Raw genomic sequence first — 19,363 nt, 5'->3', positions numbered from 1 at the left:
ATCTGATTGGCTGATTCAATCAGCCAATCAGATTTTTCTACCTTCCTATCAGCCAATCGGAATTCGGCGGACGCCATCTTGGATGACGTCATTTAAAGGAACTTCATTCGTCGGGAAGTCGTCGTGCCGGAAGGATGCTCCACGGCGGAGGAGCGAAGTAAGAAGATTGAAGATGCCGATTTGCTTAAAGACGTCGCCGATGGAAGAAGACTCTCTGCCGCTTGCTTCAAGACATCGCCCGGATGGATGAAGACTTCACTGCCGCTTGCTGGAACACATCGCCTGGATCGGTTCGGCTCAGCTGGGTGAATACAAGGTAGGGAGATCTTCAGGGGGGTAGTGTTCGGTTTATTTAAGGGGGGTTTGGGTTAGATTAGGGGTATGTGGGTGGTGGGTTGTAATGTTGGGGGGTGGTATTGTGTTTTTTTTTGCAGGCAAAAGAGCAGTTTTCTTTGGGGCATGCCCCCACAAAAGGCCCTTTTAAGGGCTGGTAAGGTAAAAGAGCTTTGAACTTTTTTTTAATTTAGAATAGGGTAGGGAATTTTTTTTATTTTGGGGGCTTTATTATTTTATTAGGGGGCTTAGAATAGGTGTAATTAGCTTAAAAATCTTGTAATCTTTTTTTATTTTTTGTAATTTAGTGTTTTGTTTTTTTGTAATTTAGTTTAGTTTATTTAATTGTATTTTTAGATAGATATTTGTAGTTTCTTTAATTTATTGATAGTGTAGGTGTATTTGTAACTTAGGTTAGGATTTATTTTACAGGTAATTGGGTAATTATTTTAACTAGGTAGCTATTAAATAGTTAATAACTATTTAATAGCTATTATACCTAGTTAAAATAATTAACAATTTACCTGTAAAATAAATATAAACCCTAACATAGCTATAATGTAATTATTAATTATATTGTAGCTATCTTAGGGTTTATTTTATAGGTAAGTATTTAGATTTAAATAGGAATATTTTAGTTTATAATATGAATTAGATTTATTTAATAAGAATTTAGTTAGGGGTGTTAGGGTTAGATAGAGTTAATATAGTTTATATAAATACTATAGTAACTATATTAACTATATTAACCCTAATATAATTAGGGTTAATATAGTTAATATATATTATGTAATAACTATATTAACTATAATATACTTAGGGTTAATATAGATAATATAGCTGGCGGCGGGGTAGGTAGATTAAATTAGGGGTTAATAATTTTAATATAGATGGCGGCGGTGTAAGGGGTTCACATTAGGGGATAGATCAGTTAGATGGTGGCGGTTTTAGGGGCTCACAGTAGGGGGTTAGTTTATGTAGATGGCGGCGGTTTAGGGGTTAAATACTTTATTAGGGATTGCGGCGGGGGATCGCAGTTGACAGGGAGATAGACATTGCGCATGCGTTAGGTGTTAGGTTTATTTTAGCAGATCGCGGTTCACAGGGAGATAGACATTGCGCATGCGTTAGGTGTTAGGTTTATTTTAGCAGCCAGTTTAGGGAGTTACGGGGCTCCAATAGTCAGCGTAAGGCTTCTTACGGCTGCTTTTTGTGGCGAGGTGAAAATGGAGTAAGATTTCTCAATTTTCGCCACGTAAGTCCTTACGCTGTTTATTGGATACCAAATTGCGCGGGTTTGGTATACCTGCCTATGGCCCAAAAAACTACGGGCGACGGCAGAAATATACGCGCGTAACTTCTAGGTTACGCCGTATATAGGATACCAAACCCGCGCAAATATTGGCGTCGCCGACTTTTGCGGGCGACAATTTTTATCGGATCGACCCCCATATGTGTTATACAAGCCACCACCTGCTCGCTAAATAAACATGGTATTTGATTACATTTGCTAAAGGAAAATAAATAGAAAATTGTGCATATGCGAAAGGATACGCAAGAACAAAATATTTAAAGTAAGAATGTTAAGCCAAAGGGGATGATTTATTAACTCAGCATTTTTTATTACACAAGCATTTGATCTGGGACAAGCATCTGATTGGAATGATTGCTGTCCACCACCTCATGAGTTAAGGAGTAGCGGTTTTGCGAGCTGGACCCTTCGGGGGTAGATTGCAGCATCCGGTGCTTGATAGATCTACCCCAAAGGCTTAAAGATACACTCTAGCAACCATACTAGCTGTATTAGATCATTTTTGTGCTGTGAAAAATTTGAAATCACAACATATAGTTGGGGCACACTGGCATGTTGGAGGGAAGTGAGAGAGTGCCATGGTAGAAAAATACTTTACTTTACCAGTTATGGGGAAAAGTTCCAAGTTTTATTCAACAATAGCAAAAACTCACCTGTCAATTGTGCAATTTCTTCTAGCGCGGATGACGCACTGGGTCCCAGAGCAATAGTATGTACAATGGCACCACTGGCTCTAATATCATTATAGCAAAGTGTAGTATCATAATTGTCCTCTCCAGCTGTTACTAAAATAATTTCAGAACCATACGAGGATCCATCATGTTGACGATTAACCTTAATATGTGATAGGGGATATGAAGGTAAAATAAAGATACATTATTCCCTTTCAAAAATTTAGGGCCTGATTAAGTAGATGAAAATATGTTAAAGTATATTTATGCAATATTCATATTTATTATTAATTGGGATTAAATATTAATATTTAATAATAATTCTTATTATCATTAATTATTAATACTTATAAACATCTCAACAAAGTGTTTATAAATAGATATTCCTACATTTATATATATATATATATATATATATATATATATATATATATATATATATATATATAACAAGAAGTAGAACACACCTCCAACATTCAGAGTTCACAGAACAGTAGTCATCACAGAAGCAGTTCCCCCATCGCCGCAACTATTATTATTAACCCCTAAACCGCCGTACTCCCGTATCGCAAACACTAGTCTAACCCTAACACCCCTAACTTATAAATCTAAATAAAACCTACTATTAATAACTAAATAATTCCTATTTAAAACTAAAAACTTAACTGTAAAATAAACCCTAAGCTAGTTACAATATAACTAATAGTTACATTGTAGCTATCTTAGGTTTTATTTTTATTTCACAGGCAAGTTTGTATTTATTTTAACTAGGTAGACTAGTTATTAAATAGTTATTAACTATTTACTAGCTAACTAGCTAAAATAAATACAAAGTTACCTGTCAAATAAAAACTAACCTGAGTTACACTAAAACCTAACCTTACACTACAATGAAATCAATTACATTTATTAAATACAATTAACTAAATTACAACAAATCCCCCCACTAAATTACACAAAATAAAAAAGAAATTATCAAATATTTTTTTTTTTTTTAAATGAATTTTTATTGAGGTCAAAAATCATACAAAAGAAATAACAAGGTACTGATCAGACATCTAAATGGAAATAACAATTCCGATGCTCATTGTACATAACAATGCTATGCAAACAATACATGAAAGCATACAGAATGAAAACAGTAAACAATAGGCGACCTCAGTATTATTATTTTTTTTTCCATTAGTCTTGCGTTGTATTATGTATCTGTAAACAAGAAGGACAAATAACAGTACCAACAAGATATTTAATATACTGTACTTACTAGTGGACTAGGTGGCTCGAACAGGGGGGTGACAGGGATAGAGGAGGGAAAGGAGAGAAATGGAAGGGAGAAGGTAGGAGGGAAAGATAGCCAGGAGAGAAAGAGAAAAAGAAAAAAAAAAAAAAAAAAAAAAGGGGGGGGTCATATAAGCTCAAATGCTTCTAGTATAAGATCTCAATATTAACCATTTCTTCATTATACTTAAAGGACATATTGGGTATTCCAGACTTCTTATGGATAGGGAACCTCTTTAGTGCCTACCCGGTGAGTCTGTTATCAATCTCCAGGATTCCCAGATTTGGGAGTGTAGGACAACCTTATTCTGTTGAGTGAATATTGGGCATTCCATTTGCTCAAAGTAGGACATGATCCTAACTACATCTGCCCATTTTGGAACTGTCTTTTGTTTCCAAAGTCTAGCAACTGCCAACTTGGCTGCCGAGAATAGGTAAATGCTTAAAAAAATATTAGAGATAGAGCTTGAATTAATGTCTATATGAAATAGCAAAGTTTGCGGGGAATTGCCAATCAAGGGGTCAAGCACCGAGCACTTGTTTAGGATAGTGGTCCAAAATGGTTGTAATGTCGGACACCCCCACCAAATGTGAGCTGGCGATCCCACCATCCCACACTCCCTCCAGCACAACGGAGAATTAGAGTGAGAAATTTGGAATAACCGCAGCGGAGTGAGATGCCATTGGGTGCAAAGTTTGATATACAGCTCTAGAAGAGTTACACAGTGAAGTGCTTGTTTAGTACGCGTGGCCGCTTTGGCCCAGTCAGCTGGGTCAGCATGGAAATTTAAATCTCTTTCCCAAGCTATAATGTAAGCTGACTTGAAGAAAGGAGGAGAATTCAGCAGGTCCCTATAAGAAATCGCGAGCGCCCCAGGGATCCTGGTCTTGCTCGTCCATCTCTTTTCCCATACGGTGGGCTCCCGAAGGGGGGAGTCAAGAAAACCCCAGGATTTTAAGAGGCTACGGATCCTCCAGAATTCAAAATGCAAGAGGGGAGAAGGGTTGTAGGCCGAGATAAAATGAGATGTGGCCATAAATTTGCCCCTGGGAAACAGATCAGCTATGCAAGTGATACCGCACTCGCGCCAGGATTGTGGGTGCGAGTCTCTAAGGGCCAAGAGAAGCCCTGACAAGGAGTGTATGGGAGAGGGATGTGGGGCAATTTGTTTCAGCGAGCGTAGTCTATCCCAGAAACGCAAAGAGTGCATTATGATACTATTTTGTATATTGTATATCGGTCTAACATGCTTGGGAAGCCAGATAAGATCTGGAAGAGATAGAGACTTAGGCAAGGTAGCTTGTTCCAGTGTACGCCATCCGCAGGCAGCGGAGGCGACATTCCAAGCAAGGATATGTGCTAGGCGTGAGGCCTCATGATAGGCAGCAATGTTGGGGGCGCCAGCGCCACCATTGCAGACCGGTTGTTGCATGATGCGGGTGGCAACTCTTGGGCGTTTGTTTCTCCAAATAAACTTATTACAGACCTGTTGGAATTTACTGAGTAGGGATTTAGGTATCGGGATAGGGAGTGAGCTGAAGAGGTAAGTCAGTTTAGGAAGTAGTACCATCTTAAAAGCCGCTATTCGGCCCAGCCATGAAATACAAGGTACACTCCACGAATTCGCGCTCCTCTGAAACTGCTGTAGTAGTGGATAAAAATTGGATTCAATAATGGTAGATATGCTGGAGGAGAGATAGACTCCTAGGTGTTTGATTTTCTGACTAGACTAGCTGAACGGATATGTCGCTTTTAGAGACTCAAGTGCGTCTTCCGCCATATTAAATTATCAAATATTTTAACTAATTACACCTAATCTAATAGCCCTATCAAAATAAAAAAGCCCCCCAAATAAAAAAAACCCTAGCCTACAATAAACTACCAATGGACCTTAAAAGGGCCTTTTGCGGGGCACTACCCCAAAGAAATCAGCTCTTTTAACTGTAAAAAAATAATACAAACAACCCCCCAACAGTAAAACCCACCACCCACATAACCAAACCCCCCAAATAAAAACCTATCTAAAAAAACCTAAGCTCCCCATTGCCCTGAAAAGGGCATTTGGATGGGCATTGCACTTAAAAGGGCATTTAGCTCTTTTTCGGTGCCCAAACCCTAAGCTAAAAAACCCCCAATAAACCCTTAAAAAAACCTAACACTAACCCCCGAAGATCCACTTACAGTTTTTGAAGACCCAACATCCATCCTCAACGAAGAGACAGAAGTCCTCAACGAAGCTGGCAGAAGTCTTCATCCAAGCGGGCCGAAGTCTTCATCCAAGCCGGCAGAAGTCTTCATCCAGACGGCATCTTCTATCTTCATCCATCCGGCGCGGAGCGGCTCCATCTTCAAGACATCCGGCGCGGAGCATCCTCTTCTTCCGACGGCTATTCTCGAATGAAGGTTCCTTTAAGTGACATCATCCAAGATGGCGTCCCTTGAATTTGGATTGGCTGATAGAATTCTATCGGCCAATCGGAATTAAGGGTGAATAAATCCTATTGGCTGATGCAATCAGCCAATAGGATTGAGCTTCAATCCTATTGGCTGATCCAATCAGCCAATGAGATTGAGCTTGCATTCTATTGGCTGATTGTAACAGTCAATAAAATCCAAGCTCAATCCTATTGGCTGATTGCATCAGCCAATAGAATTTTTTCACCTTTAATTCCGATTGGCTGATAGAATTCTATCAGCCAATCAGAATTCAAGGGACGCCATCTTGGATGATGTCACTTAAAGGAACCTTCATTCGAGAAGAGCCATCGGAAGAAGAGGATGCTCCGCGTCGGATGTCTTGAAAATGGAGCCGCTCCGTGCCGGATGGATAAAGATAGAAGATGCCATCTGGATGAAGACTTCTGCCCACTTGGATGAATACTTCTGCCGCTTCGTTCAGGATGGATGTCGGGTCTTCAAACTGCAAGTGGATCTTCGGGGGTTAGTGTTAGGTTTTTTTTAAGGGTTTATTCGTTGGGTTTTATTTTTAGCTTAGGATTTGGGCACCAAAAAATAAGAGCTAAATGCCCTTTTAAGGACAATGCCCATCCAAATGTCCTTTTCAGGGCAATGGGGAGCTTAGGTTTATTTAGATAGGTTTTTATTTGGGGGGTTTGGTTGTGTGGGTGGTAGGTTTTACTGTTGGGGGGTTGTTTGTATTATTTTTTTACAGGTAAAAAAGCAATGCCCTGCAAAAGGCCCTTTTAAGGTCCATTGGTAGTTTATTGTAGGCTAGGGTTTTTTTTTATTTTGGGGGGGCTTTTTTATTTTGATAGAGCTATTAGATTAGGTGTAATTAGTTAAAATATTTGATCACTTCTTTTTTATTTTTTGTAATTTAGTGTTTGTTTTTTTGTAATTTAGTTAATTGTATTTAATAAATATAATTGATTTAATTGTAGTGTAAGGTTAGGTTTTAGTGTAACTCAGGTTAGGTTTTATTTGACAGGTAACTTTGGGGCATATGTATCAAGCTCCATATGGAGCTTGATGCCCCGTGTTTCTGGCGAGCCTGCAGGCTCGCCAGAAACAGCAGTTATGAAGCAGCAGTCACAAAGACCGCTGCTCCATAACCTGTGCGCCTGCTCTCAGCAGGCGGACAGACATCGCCACAAATCAACTCGATCTAGTAAGATCAGGTTGATTGACGCCCCCCTGCTGGCGGCCGATTGGCCGCGAGTCAGCAGGGGGCGGCGTTGCACCAGCAGCTCTTGTGAGCTGCTGGTGCAATGCTGAATACGGCGAGCGTATTGCTCGCCGTATTCAGCAAAGTCTGGCAGACCTGATCTGCACTGTCGGATCAGGTCCGCCAGACTTTGATAACTAGAGGCCTTAGTATTTATTTTAGCTAGGTAGCTAGTAAATAGTTAATAACTATTTACTAACTAGTCTACCTAGTTAAAATAAATACAAACGTACCTGTGAAATAAAAATAAAACCTAAGATAGCTACAATGTAACTATTAGTTATATTGTAGTTATCTTAGGGTTTATTTTACAGGTAAGTTTTTAGTTTTAAATAGGAATTATTTAGTTATTAATAGTAGGTTTTATTTAGATTTATTTTAATTACATTAAAGTTAGTTGGTGTTAGGGTTAGGATTAGACTTAGGGTTAGGGGTTAATAACGTTAGTATAGTGGCGGCGAAGTCGGGGCGGCAGATTAGGGGTTAATAACTGTAATGTAGGTGGTGGCGACATTGGGGGCGGCAGATTAGGGGTTAATAAGTGTTGGTAGACGGTGTCGGGGGTGGCAGATTAGGGGTTAATAAGTGTAATGTAGGTGTTGGCGATGTCGGGGGTAGCAGATTAGGGGTGTTTAGACTCAGGGTTTATGTTAGGGTGTTAGGTGTAAACATAACTTTTGTTTCCACATAGGAATCAATGGGGCTGCGTTACGGAGCTTTACGCTCCTTTATTGCAGGTGTTAGGCTTTTTTTCAGCTCTGATGTCTATGGGGAAATTGTGCACGAGCACGTAAAACCAGCTAAAAGCAGCACTGGTATTGGAGTGCGGTATGGAGCTCAATTTTGCTCTACGCTCAGATATTGCCTGCTAACGCCGTGTTTTTGTAAACCTGTAATAGCAGCGCTATAGGGAGGTGAGCGGTGGAAATAACTTGCAAGTTAGCACCAAGCCACTCTTACGTATATTTGTTATTATCTCTAACTTATTGTTATTTAACTCTATAAAATCTTTGAATTTTGTGAAACATGTTTCATGTTCATAGCTTATATCAATTAGATTTGTTTATATTCATAGCTTATATCAAGTAGATTCGCTTATGAACCATCAATAATACACGTCCTTGCTAATTAGATAAATAGTGTTTTTAAATAGTTTCTTTAGTTAGCGCTGGGTACAGTCCAGTTCCTTTCTTTGTTGTACATATATATATATATATATATATATATATATATATATATATATATATATAAAATCATCTATATATAGGTATAAATATATATTTTACCAAAATACCATAAGATACATATAGAAATATGTATCTTATGAATAAAGGGAAAATATTATTTTATGTGAAGAACATTGGAATGTGAAATATTAATATTTTCATCTAGGGCTAGCACACATAAAGTGCCCATTTGCGGGAGCGCAATAATTTAGCACTCCACTGGTAATCTAGCCCCAAGAGGTTAATGTGTTAAAAAAAATGTAGTTCATAAAATAAATTTAGTGGAGGGTAATTCATGCCAAAGTGAACATGGCACCAGCTTGCATGTATAATTGCTACAGAGGTTAATATTAAATGCAGAGGAGCTAGTAAATTATACACTAATCTGTATTAAAATGGTAGTAAACAGTAAATAATGTAATAAAATTCACATAACCAATAAATGTCAAAAAGATGAAACAACCATTTTTTTTTAACTCAATGTACTCTATGTGGATTATAAAATAAATGCATCAATAAATAAATAACTCAATAATAGGTCAGATTAGATTATAGTCGAGAAAAATAACAAAGATTTGTAGAAGTAAAATACCTGAAATCCAGTACGAAGTCCTAAACAAATGTTTATTCCTCCTGTTGCTGTATTTGGAAGAAGATTTTTGAGTGTTCGACGACTGTCGTCATTAACTATTTGCACTAGGTTTGAGTTAATAGATACAGTATCTGAGAACTGGACAATTCCAACATAAGAATTCAGCTCGACCATCTGAATAAGGAAGACTTCTGCTGCCTGATAGAGTCGTCCTATGCGATCATTCTGAAACATTAATGAGGGGTTGACAATTAATTTTTAAAGTCAAATTTTTTTTGTTTATAATTCTACAATTTTACAATTACATTTTTTACAATGCCGGTGGAGCATGCAATTTCAAATAACTTTCCAAATGTGCTATGTTCTTTTGGTATCCTTTGTGGAAAAGCATACCTAGGTAGGCTCAGTAGTGGTATTGCACTACTCGGAGCTAGCTGCTGATTTATGGTTGCACATTGGCTCACCAAATGTGCATTGCTGCTCCTTCAACAAAGGATACCAAAATAATGAAGCATATTTGATAGCTGAAATAAATTTTAAAGTTGTTCACAATTGTCTGGTTTAATTTAATCATGAAATAAATTGGATTTATGTCCATTTAAATATTTCAGAAGCAGAATAAACAGTAAAGACCAAGGGCTTGATCACAGTCTTTTGATCATTTTCAGGCATGTTAACTGCTGATCAAGTCTTTCGATGTTGATGCAAAAACAATCAGCCATTGTTTTTTGGAAGCAGAATTTTCATTGTAAGTTTTGGTCAGAAAATACCTTATGATTACAATGAAACAGCTAGATTACGAGTTTTGCGGTAAGAGCTCCTCAGTACTAACTTGCAAGTTATTTCCACTGCTCAACCTCCCTACAGCGCTGCTATTACAGGTTTACAAAAACCCGGCGTTAGCAGGCAATAAGTGAGCATTGAGCAAAATTGAGCTCCATACCGCACTCCAATACCAGCGCTGCTTTAAGCTGGTTTTACATGCTTGTGCACAATTTCCAGATAGACATCAATGGGGAGAGCCGGCTAAAAAAAAGCCTAACACCTGCAATAAAGCAGTGTAAAGCTCCGTAACGCAGCCCCATTGATTCCTATGGGGAAAAATTTATATTTACACCTTACACCCTAACATAAACCCGAGTCTAAATACCCCTAATCTGCCGCCCCTGACACCGCCGCCACCTACATTACACTTATTAACCCCTAATCTGCCACACCAACATCACCACCACCTACATTATACTTATTAACCCCTAATCTGCCGCCCCCGACATTGCCGCCACCAGTGTTCCCTCTAAGGACAGTTTTGTGTGCAGCCCAGCAGTGAAACAGTTAAGAAGAGAACCATACCTTGCGATCTGCATTGTGCAGTGTTTGCTAATTGCAGGGTGTGGTTACCTAATTAACTGTTTCACTGCTGTGCCGCACACAAAACTGGCCTTAGAGGGAACACTGGCCGCCACCTACCTACACTTATTAACCCCTAATCTTCCGCCCCCATTGTCGCCGCCACCTACCTACAGTTATTAACCACTAATCTGCCACCCCCAACATCGGCGCCACTATACTAAAGTTATTAACCCCTAACCCTAAACCTAAGTCTAACCATAACACCCCTAACTTAAATATAATTAAAATAAATCTAAATAAAAATTACTATTAACTAAATAATTCCTATTTAAAACTAAATACTTACCTGTAAAATAACCCCTAAGATAGCTACAATATAACTAATAGTTATATTGTAGCTATCTTAGGTTTTATTTTTATTTCACAGCTAAGTTTGTATTTATTTTAACTAGGTAGACTAGTTAGTAAATAGTTATTAACTATTTAATAACTACCTAGTTAAAATAAATACAAATTTACCTGTAAAATAAAACCTAACCTAAGTTACACTAACACCTAACCTTACACTACAATTAAATAAATTACATTAATTAAATACAATTAACTAAATTACAAAAAAACCCCACTAAATTACACAAAATAAAAAAGAGATGATCAAATATTTAAACAAATTACATCTAATCTAAGAGCCCTATCAAAATAAAAAAGCCCCCCTAAAATAAAAAAAACCCTAGCCTAAACTAAACTGCCAATAGCCCTTAAAAGGGCCTTTTGTGGGGCATTACCCCAAAGAAATCAGCTCTTTTACCTGTAAAAAAAAACAGTAAAACCCACCACCCACACAACCAACCTCTACAAATAAAATCGTATCTAAAAAACCTAAGCTCCCCATGGCCCTGAAAAGGGCATTTGGATGGGCATTGCCCTTAAAATGGCATTTAGCTCTTTTTCAGCCCAAACCCTAATCTAAAAATAAAACCCACCTAATAAACCCTAAAAAAAACTAACACTAACCCCCAAAGATCCAATTACAGTTTTTGAAGACCGGACATCCATCCTCAACGAAGCGGCAGAAGTCTTCATCCAAGCGGCAAGAAGTCCTCAATGAAGCCGGGAGAAGTTTTCATCCAAGCCGTCAGAAGCCTTCATCCAGACGGCATCTTCTATCTTCATCCATCCGGCGCGGAGCGGCTCCATCTTCAAGACATCGGGCGTGGAGCATCCTCTTCTTTCCACAGCGACTGAAGAATGAAGGTTCCTTTAAGGGACGTCATCCAAGATGGCGTCCCTTGAATTCCGATTGGCTGATAGAATTCTATCAGCCAATCGGAATTAAGGGGACATGAAACCCAATTTTTTTCTTTCAGAATTTAGAAAGAGCATACCTTTTTAAACAACTTTCTAATATACTTCTTTTACCTAATCTGCTTAATTCTCTTGTTATACTTTGTTGGAAAGGATATCTAGATATGCTCAGGAGCTGGGAGCTAGCTGCTGATTGGTGTCTGCACATATATGCCTCTTCTGATTGGCTTACCAATGTATTCAGCTAGTTCCCAGTAGTGCATTGCTGCTCCTTCAAGAAAGGATACCAAGAGAATGAAGTAAAATTGATAATTGAAGAAAATTAGATTTATTTATTTTTTACAATTGTATGCTCTAAATCATGAAAAATGTTTTGGGTTTCAATTCCTTTTAAAGGTGACAAAATCCTATTGGCTGATGCAATCAGCCAATAGGGTTGAGCTTCAATCCAATTGGCTGATCCAATCAGCCAATAGGATTGAGCTTGCATTCTATTGGCTGTTCCAAATCTAAGTTGCGGTAGTTATGCTGCGTTACAGCCAAAAAAGTGTGTGGTGCAGCTAAACCTGCAAGACTTGTAATACCAGCGGTAGTGAAAAAGAGCCTTAACGCTGCTTTTTCACTCATACCGCAAAACTCGTAATCTAGCTGAAAATTATCTAACTATGGGGTCTATCACAATCCTTTAAAGAGAAACGTATCTAATGATAATCAACTGAAAACACTATTAAAGTTTTTTGTTATTTTTTCTAGATAAATCAATTGATAAGTTTTTCAAAAGGATTGTGATCAACCTCTATATTAACTACAGATATAATTTCAAGGCTATGGGCCGGATTTAACAAGCAGCGGATGCTGCTGAATCCGCCCGAAGTTTCCAGCTCGCTGGAAACAGAAGTTAAGAAGTAAGTCCGCTGCTCCTCCTTTTAGGTGGCAGACTGCAATTATCCCGATCCGATCGGGATGATTGACACCCCCTGTTAGCCGCCGATTGGCCGCAAATGTGCAGTGGCTGGCATTGCACAAGCGTTTCACAAGAAATGTGTGTGCAATGTTAAATGCCGACAGCGTATGCTGTTGGCATTTAGCGATGCTGGGCAAACATGATTCGCTACAGCGAATCATGTCGGCCCCGCACTTGATAAATTAACCCCTATGTCTCAAATATCAAATTCAATAGCTAAAATGACATGATAAACACACAGATAACTGATTTCAACTACCAGGTACCACAAATAGTTTTCCATTGTAACATTGATTTTGTGCATATGGAAAACACTATGGGGCCAATTTGAAAAAATTTGCCGGTCTAGATGTATTTTTCTACGCTGACAGTCACAGCGGCAGCTCTCATGGAAGTTAAAAAAAGGGGTTGTCCCTCCGAGTGACGTGATGTCTCCCATAGAAATAATGAGAGTTCTCTGCTAGGTAAAAGTTAGCGATGGAGGACGAAGTGCACAAAAAGAACCCGGCATATGTTTAACCGTTAATATTACGCTTGATACAAATCAAAATACACTGTATCCAAAGCACTCTACCTTAAATTCACTATTATTTTCGTATCCATAAGGTTTTCCTTTCAGAGTAATTAGGGCTATATTACGACTGGAGTGCAAATTAACGCTCCCGCTTGAGCATTAATTTCGCTAGAATGAAGTAAGATTTTTGCGCTCATCAGGTTGTGCTCATATTATGAGTTGAAAGTAAACTGTTTCTGCTCTCACGCTAACCCGACTAGCGTAAAAATTTGAAACGTAAAATATCGCGTGCATGTTCACGTATTCCCCCATAGAAGTCAATGGAGAAAAAAGTGTAAGAAAAATCTAACACCTCACACTCGCGCAAACCCACCATTAAAAAATAAATATTTCACATCCCAATGTTCTTCAAATAACAGAATATAATTTATTAAGAAATAAATATTTCTACATATATCTGATGTTTTTGGTAAAATATATACCTATATATACATATACATGATTATATATAGGTGTATATATATATATATATATATATATATATATATATATATATATATATATATATATATATATATATATATAAAGGAATATCTATGTAGAAATACATAGAACATTGGAATGTCAAATATTTACAGTAAATACATGGTTAAAACCTTTATTAAAAATGAATGTTGCATATATATGCTTTTACATGTTTTTATCTACATAACGGCAAAGGGCTCCAATCCAGGGAGAAGGCTGAGGTACTAAACCAGTTTTTTTCTTCAGTATACACAAGAGAGGAACCATTGGATGATTCTTTGGAACAAAATAGAACATGCCAGCCCATACCATTAATTGGGTTATGTATAGAGGATATCAGGAACAAATTGGATAATATTAAGGTAAATAAAACTCCAGGCCCAGATGGAATACACCCAAGGGTGTTAAGGGAATTTAGCACTGTTATAGACAAACTTCTACTCTTAATTTTTAAAGACTCATTATCCTCAGGCATGGTACCCAAGGATTGACGTAAAGCTGATGTGGTGCCACTCTTCAAAATGGGAAGTAGGGATGATCCAGGAAGCTATAGACCAGTTAGTCTGACATCAATAGTGGGGAAGATATTTGAAGGGATTATAAGGGATTATATTGATGAGCATATTCGTGTAAACAAGATTATGAGTTCTCATCAGCATGGTTTTATGAGAAATAGATCATATCAAACTAATCTAATTAGATTCTATAAGTAAAAATAGGGGAATCAGTTGATGTGATATACTTAGATTTTGCAAAGGCGTTTGATACAGTGCCACATGAGAGATTAATGCACAAAATTAAGGGACTGGGAATAGCTGAAAATGTTAGTTTATGGATAAATAACTGGATAAAAGATAGGGAGCAACGAGTAGTAGTAAATGGATCATACTCAGATTGGACAAAGGTAATCAGTGGAGTACCCCAGGGATCAGTGCTGGGCCCTATTCTTTTTAATATTTTTATAAATGACTTGGAGCTAGGATTAAATAGCGACATCTCTATTTTTGCAGATGATACTAAGTTAAGTAAGGTCATTAGGTCAGCGCAGGATGAAGTTTCGTTACAAAGGGACCTGCAAAAATTAGAAGTATGGGCAGGTAAATGGAAAATGAGATTTAATACGGGAAAATGCAAGGTTCTACATTTTGGAAGTAAAAATAAACAGGCAACGTTTATTTAAATGGGACAAGACTTAGCCAAACACAGGAGGAAAGGGATTTGGGGGTAGTAATAGATAACAAGCTAAAGATGGGTGCACAATACAGGGCAGCAGCTTCAAAGGCTAATAAAATACTAACATATATTAAAAGAGGCATTGACTCAAGGGAGGAAAACATAATTCTGTCACTAAATAAAGCCCTGGTAAGACCTCACCTTGAGTATGGAGTGCAGTTCTGGGGACCAATCGCAAAAAAAGATATTGCAGAACTAGAAAAAGTTCAGAGAAGGGCCACAAAGCTAATAAGGGGATTGGAGAATTTAACCTATGAGGAGAGGCTAGCCAAACTGCGTCTGTTTTCTTTAGAAAAAAGGCTCTTAAGAGGTGACATGATTACTTTATATAAATATATTCAAGGCCCATATACAAAGAAGGCAGATGCTCTGTTTATTCCAAGAAAATTGTTTGTGACCAGAGGTCACAATTTAATGTTGGAGGAAAGGAGATTTAATCTCCTGCAACGGAAACATTTTTTCACTGTAAGGGCAACAAAATTGTGGAACTCATTACCAAAGGAGGTAGTGAATGCCAATACCCTAGATACATTTAACAATTAGATGGATACATTTCTGTCTATAAACAAAATTCATAGATATGATTGCTAGTATTAAATGGGTCACCTTTTAGTGGGATTATTTAATCTTAACTGGAGTTTTTTGTACATATTTTAGATTTGTATAGGTTGAACTCAATGGACTTCAGTCTTTTTTCAACCTCATCTACTATGTTACTATGTTACTTATATAAAACCCCAATTCCAAAAAGGTTGGGACAGTAGGGAAAATGCAAAAAACAAACAAACAAAAAGAGTCATTTGAAAATTCAATTAACCCTGTACTATATTGAACATTTTTTATTAACACATTATTTTGTTTGACTTTAATGTATTTTTGAAAATATAAACTCATTTTAAATCTGATGACTACAGGACACTCCAAATAAGTTGGGACAGTGGACGTTTTACCACTGTGTGCAATCACCTTTTCTTTAAATAACACTTATTAAACATTTGAGCACTGAAGAGACCAGTTGGTTAAGTTTAGCTAGCAGAATTTTCTCCAATTCATCCATTATACATGTCTTCAGCTGCACAACTGTACAGGGCCTTTGTTGCCTTATTTTGCACTTCATAATGCGCCACACATTATCAATCGGAGACAGGTCAGGACTGCAGGCAGGCCATGCTAGCACCCGCACTCTCTGTTTATTCAACCATGCACTTGTAATCCATGCAGGATGCGGTTTGGCGTTGTCATGCTGGAAAATGCAGGGACATCCCTGGAAAAGACTACGGGTTAGATTTAACAAGCAGCGGATGCTGCTTTTTAACGCCCAGTATTTCTGGTCCGCCCTAATCGGAAGTTAAGAAGCAGCGGTCTTATTGAATCCGATAGGGTTGATTGACACCCTAGAATTGCTTGTGCAATGTTAAATGCTGACAGCGTATGCTGTCGGAATTTAGCGATGTCGGGCGGGCATGATTCGCTGCAGCGAATTATGTCCGCCCGGCACTTGGTAAATTGACCCCTACATCAGAATGGCAGCATATGTTGCTCCAAAATGTATACATATCTTTCTGCATTACTTGTGCCCTGACAGATGTGCAAGTTACCCTTGGCATGGGGACTCACACACCCCCATACCATGAAAGACACTAGCCTTGAAATTTTAAGACTAGGGTTACAAACCATAGTATAGATTGCAATAGCATTGGCAGTAAAAAGCAGTACGTACAGATCTGCTTCTAAGGCAGAGAATTCATGAAATCTCAGCTTTCTGTACTAATTAGTAATGTGGCCCTCAGACTATCCTCTCTCAAGTAGCATCTACAGATTGTGCTGAAGGACCATACTCAGTCCAGTTATGTGATGGTTTATCTGGATATTTCTTGTGTCTGCAGCCTCACTCAGGAACTGTATTTATATGATTAAATAAAACATACATATACATAAGTGTGTGTGTGTGGGGGGGTTATCATGCGTTACTGCATCTGTTGACACCAACACTAGTTACAGCACTTCCACCAGGAAAATGGAAGTACTGGGGAGCATTCTTTAATAATCTCACCAGCCCAGAAACCTTTATAGAATTGGGCCCTATGACATTACCCCTGCCATATTGGATAACATTAGTAAGCAACGTCCCCAAATATATAAATATACTACCTGCTTAATCAATGAATGTTAAAAAAATGTAAAACAAACACCATTTTGTTTGTCTTTTATTGTGTTAGAATGAGGCAAATACATTTTGTATTGTCTTGGGAGGTAAAAATTGTATGCTTGAGGGTATTTTTGGCAGAAGTATTTTGTGATTGTAATCACTGGAAAAATAGTGGGGTCAATCACAATCCTTTAGAAATGTTTATCTAATGATTTTTCAACAAATTTCACCATTGAAGTCCAGGGGATAGATAAACAATTTGATATATTTTTCGAAATTATTGTGTTCAACCCCAATATCGTCCAACGTTCAGAAATTGTAATCTGCTGAAAGGCAAGATTGTGATCAACCCAAAATTAAAAAACAAAACAAAAACAGTATTATGTATATTTTATAATTAATATATAAACATAAGAATTAACTGCCCAGAGTAAACCCATATATGTGCGCAATAGTATAGCACAATGCCATGCACAGAACATGCTATGTGAAATTAAGTAATTTCCTTCTTTGGCATATAAATATGCTTCATCCAAAACACGTTTAGCAGTAAAATGCTAAACTTTTCATCTCTGACTGCTTTTTAACTTATGTTTCAGACGGACCTGAAACTTCGGGGGTAGATTGCAGCATCCGCTGCTTGATAAATCTACCCCTAGAGCTTGACACACTAATATCTCTGGGTTAAGCTATAGGCATCTATTTATCAAGCCGTCAACCGCAAATACACTGGAATTCCGCAGCGTATTTGTGGCGAGCCTGATTCCCCTTAGTTATCAAACCTTACAAACCGGCAAAAGTAGAATTTTGTGACATAACATACGATCCGCTGGTCTCAGTCCGACACAGATCAATGCTTACGTCACTACAGATGTTCCGAACGCAAATTCTGCACTATCTGACTACTTTTGCTAGTTAACAAATGTCTACCAGGTACGCTCGGCACTATTCCGGCCCAGCGTACCTGGTTTTCAATCCGCCGTCCTGGAGGCGGCGGATGCCATAGGAATCAATGAGAGTTTGAAAGCAGCAAAGTTCATGTTCGCTGCTGCCCGATATCCCATTGATTCATATGGGAGAATAAAGTTATGTTTACACCTAACACCCTAACATGTACCTCTAGTCTAAACACCCCTAATCTGCCGCCCCCTACACCGCCGCCACCTACATTACACTTATTAACCCCTAATCTGCCCCCCCGCCACCACCGCCACCTACATTATACTTATTAACCCCTTATCTGCCACCCCCTACACCGCCGCCACCTACATTATACTTATTAACCCCTAATCTGCCGCCCCCAACGTCGCGGCCACTATATTAAATTTATTAATCCCTTAACCTAAGTCTAACCCTAACACCCCCTAACTTAAATCTAATTTAAATAAATATAAATAAATATTCCTATCATTAACTACATTATTCCTATTTAAAACTAAATACTTACATATAAAATAAACCCTACGATAGCTACAATATAACTAATAGTTACATTGTAGCTAGCTTAGGGTTTATTTTTATTTTACAGGCAAGTTTGTATTTATTTTAACTAGGTAGAATAGTTATTAAATAGTTATTAAATATTTAATAACTACCTAGCTAAAATAAATACAAAAGTACCTGTAAAATAAAACCTAACCTAAGTTACAATTACACCTAACACTACACTATAATTAAATAAATTAACTACATTAAATACAATTAACTAAATTAAATTATATAAAGTACAAAAAACCCACTAAATTACAGAAAATAATAAACAAATTACAGAAATTTAAACTAATTACACCTAATCTAATAGCCCTATCAAAATAAAAAAAGCCCCCCTAAAATTGGAAAAAAAAAACCTAGCCTAAACTAAACTATCAATAGCCCTTAAAATGGCCTTTTGCGGTGCATTGCCCCAAAGTAATCAGCTCTTTTAAATGAAACAAAAAATACAAGCAACCCCCAACAGTAAAACCCACCACCCACACAACCAACCCCCCCAAAAAAATACTAACTAAAAAAAACCTAAGCTCCCTATTACCCTGAAAAGGGCATTTGGATGGGCATTGCACTTAAAAGGGCAGTTAGCTCTTTTGCAGCCCAAACCCTAAAAATAAAACTCAACCAATACACCCTTAAAAAAAACCTAACACTAACCCCCTGAAGATCACCTTACCGGGAGACGTCTTCATCCAAGCTGGGCAGAAGTGGTCCTCCAGACGGGCAGAAGTCTTCAT

General features: G+C 37.8%; 1 pseudogene; it reads right to left on the bottom strand.

Annotated features, from left to right (window-relative positions):
• Nucleotides 1-19,363, bottom strand: part of LOC128640674 (calcium-activated chloride channel regulator 1-like) — a 125,832-nt pseudogene that overhangs the window by 28,264 nt on the left and 78,205 nt on the right.

Source organism: Bombina bombina, chromosome 10 (assembly GCF_027579735.1).
Source record: "Bombina bombina isolate aBomBom1 chromosome 10, aBomBom1.pri, whole genome shotgun sequence".
In the NCBI taxonomy this organism is placed as follows: domain Eukaryota; kingdom Metazoa; phylum Chordata; class Amphibia; order Anura; family Bombinatoridae; genus Bombina; species Bombina bombina.
The sequence above is the reverse complement of the archived record's forward strand: the minus strand, read 5'-3'. Positions and strand labels throughout refer to the sequence as shown.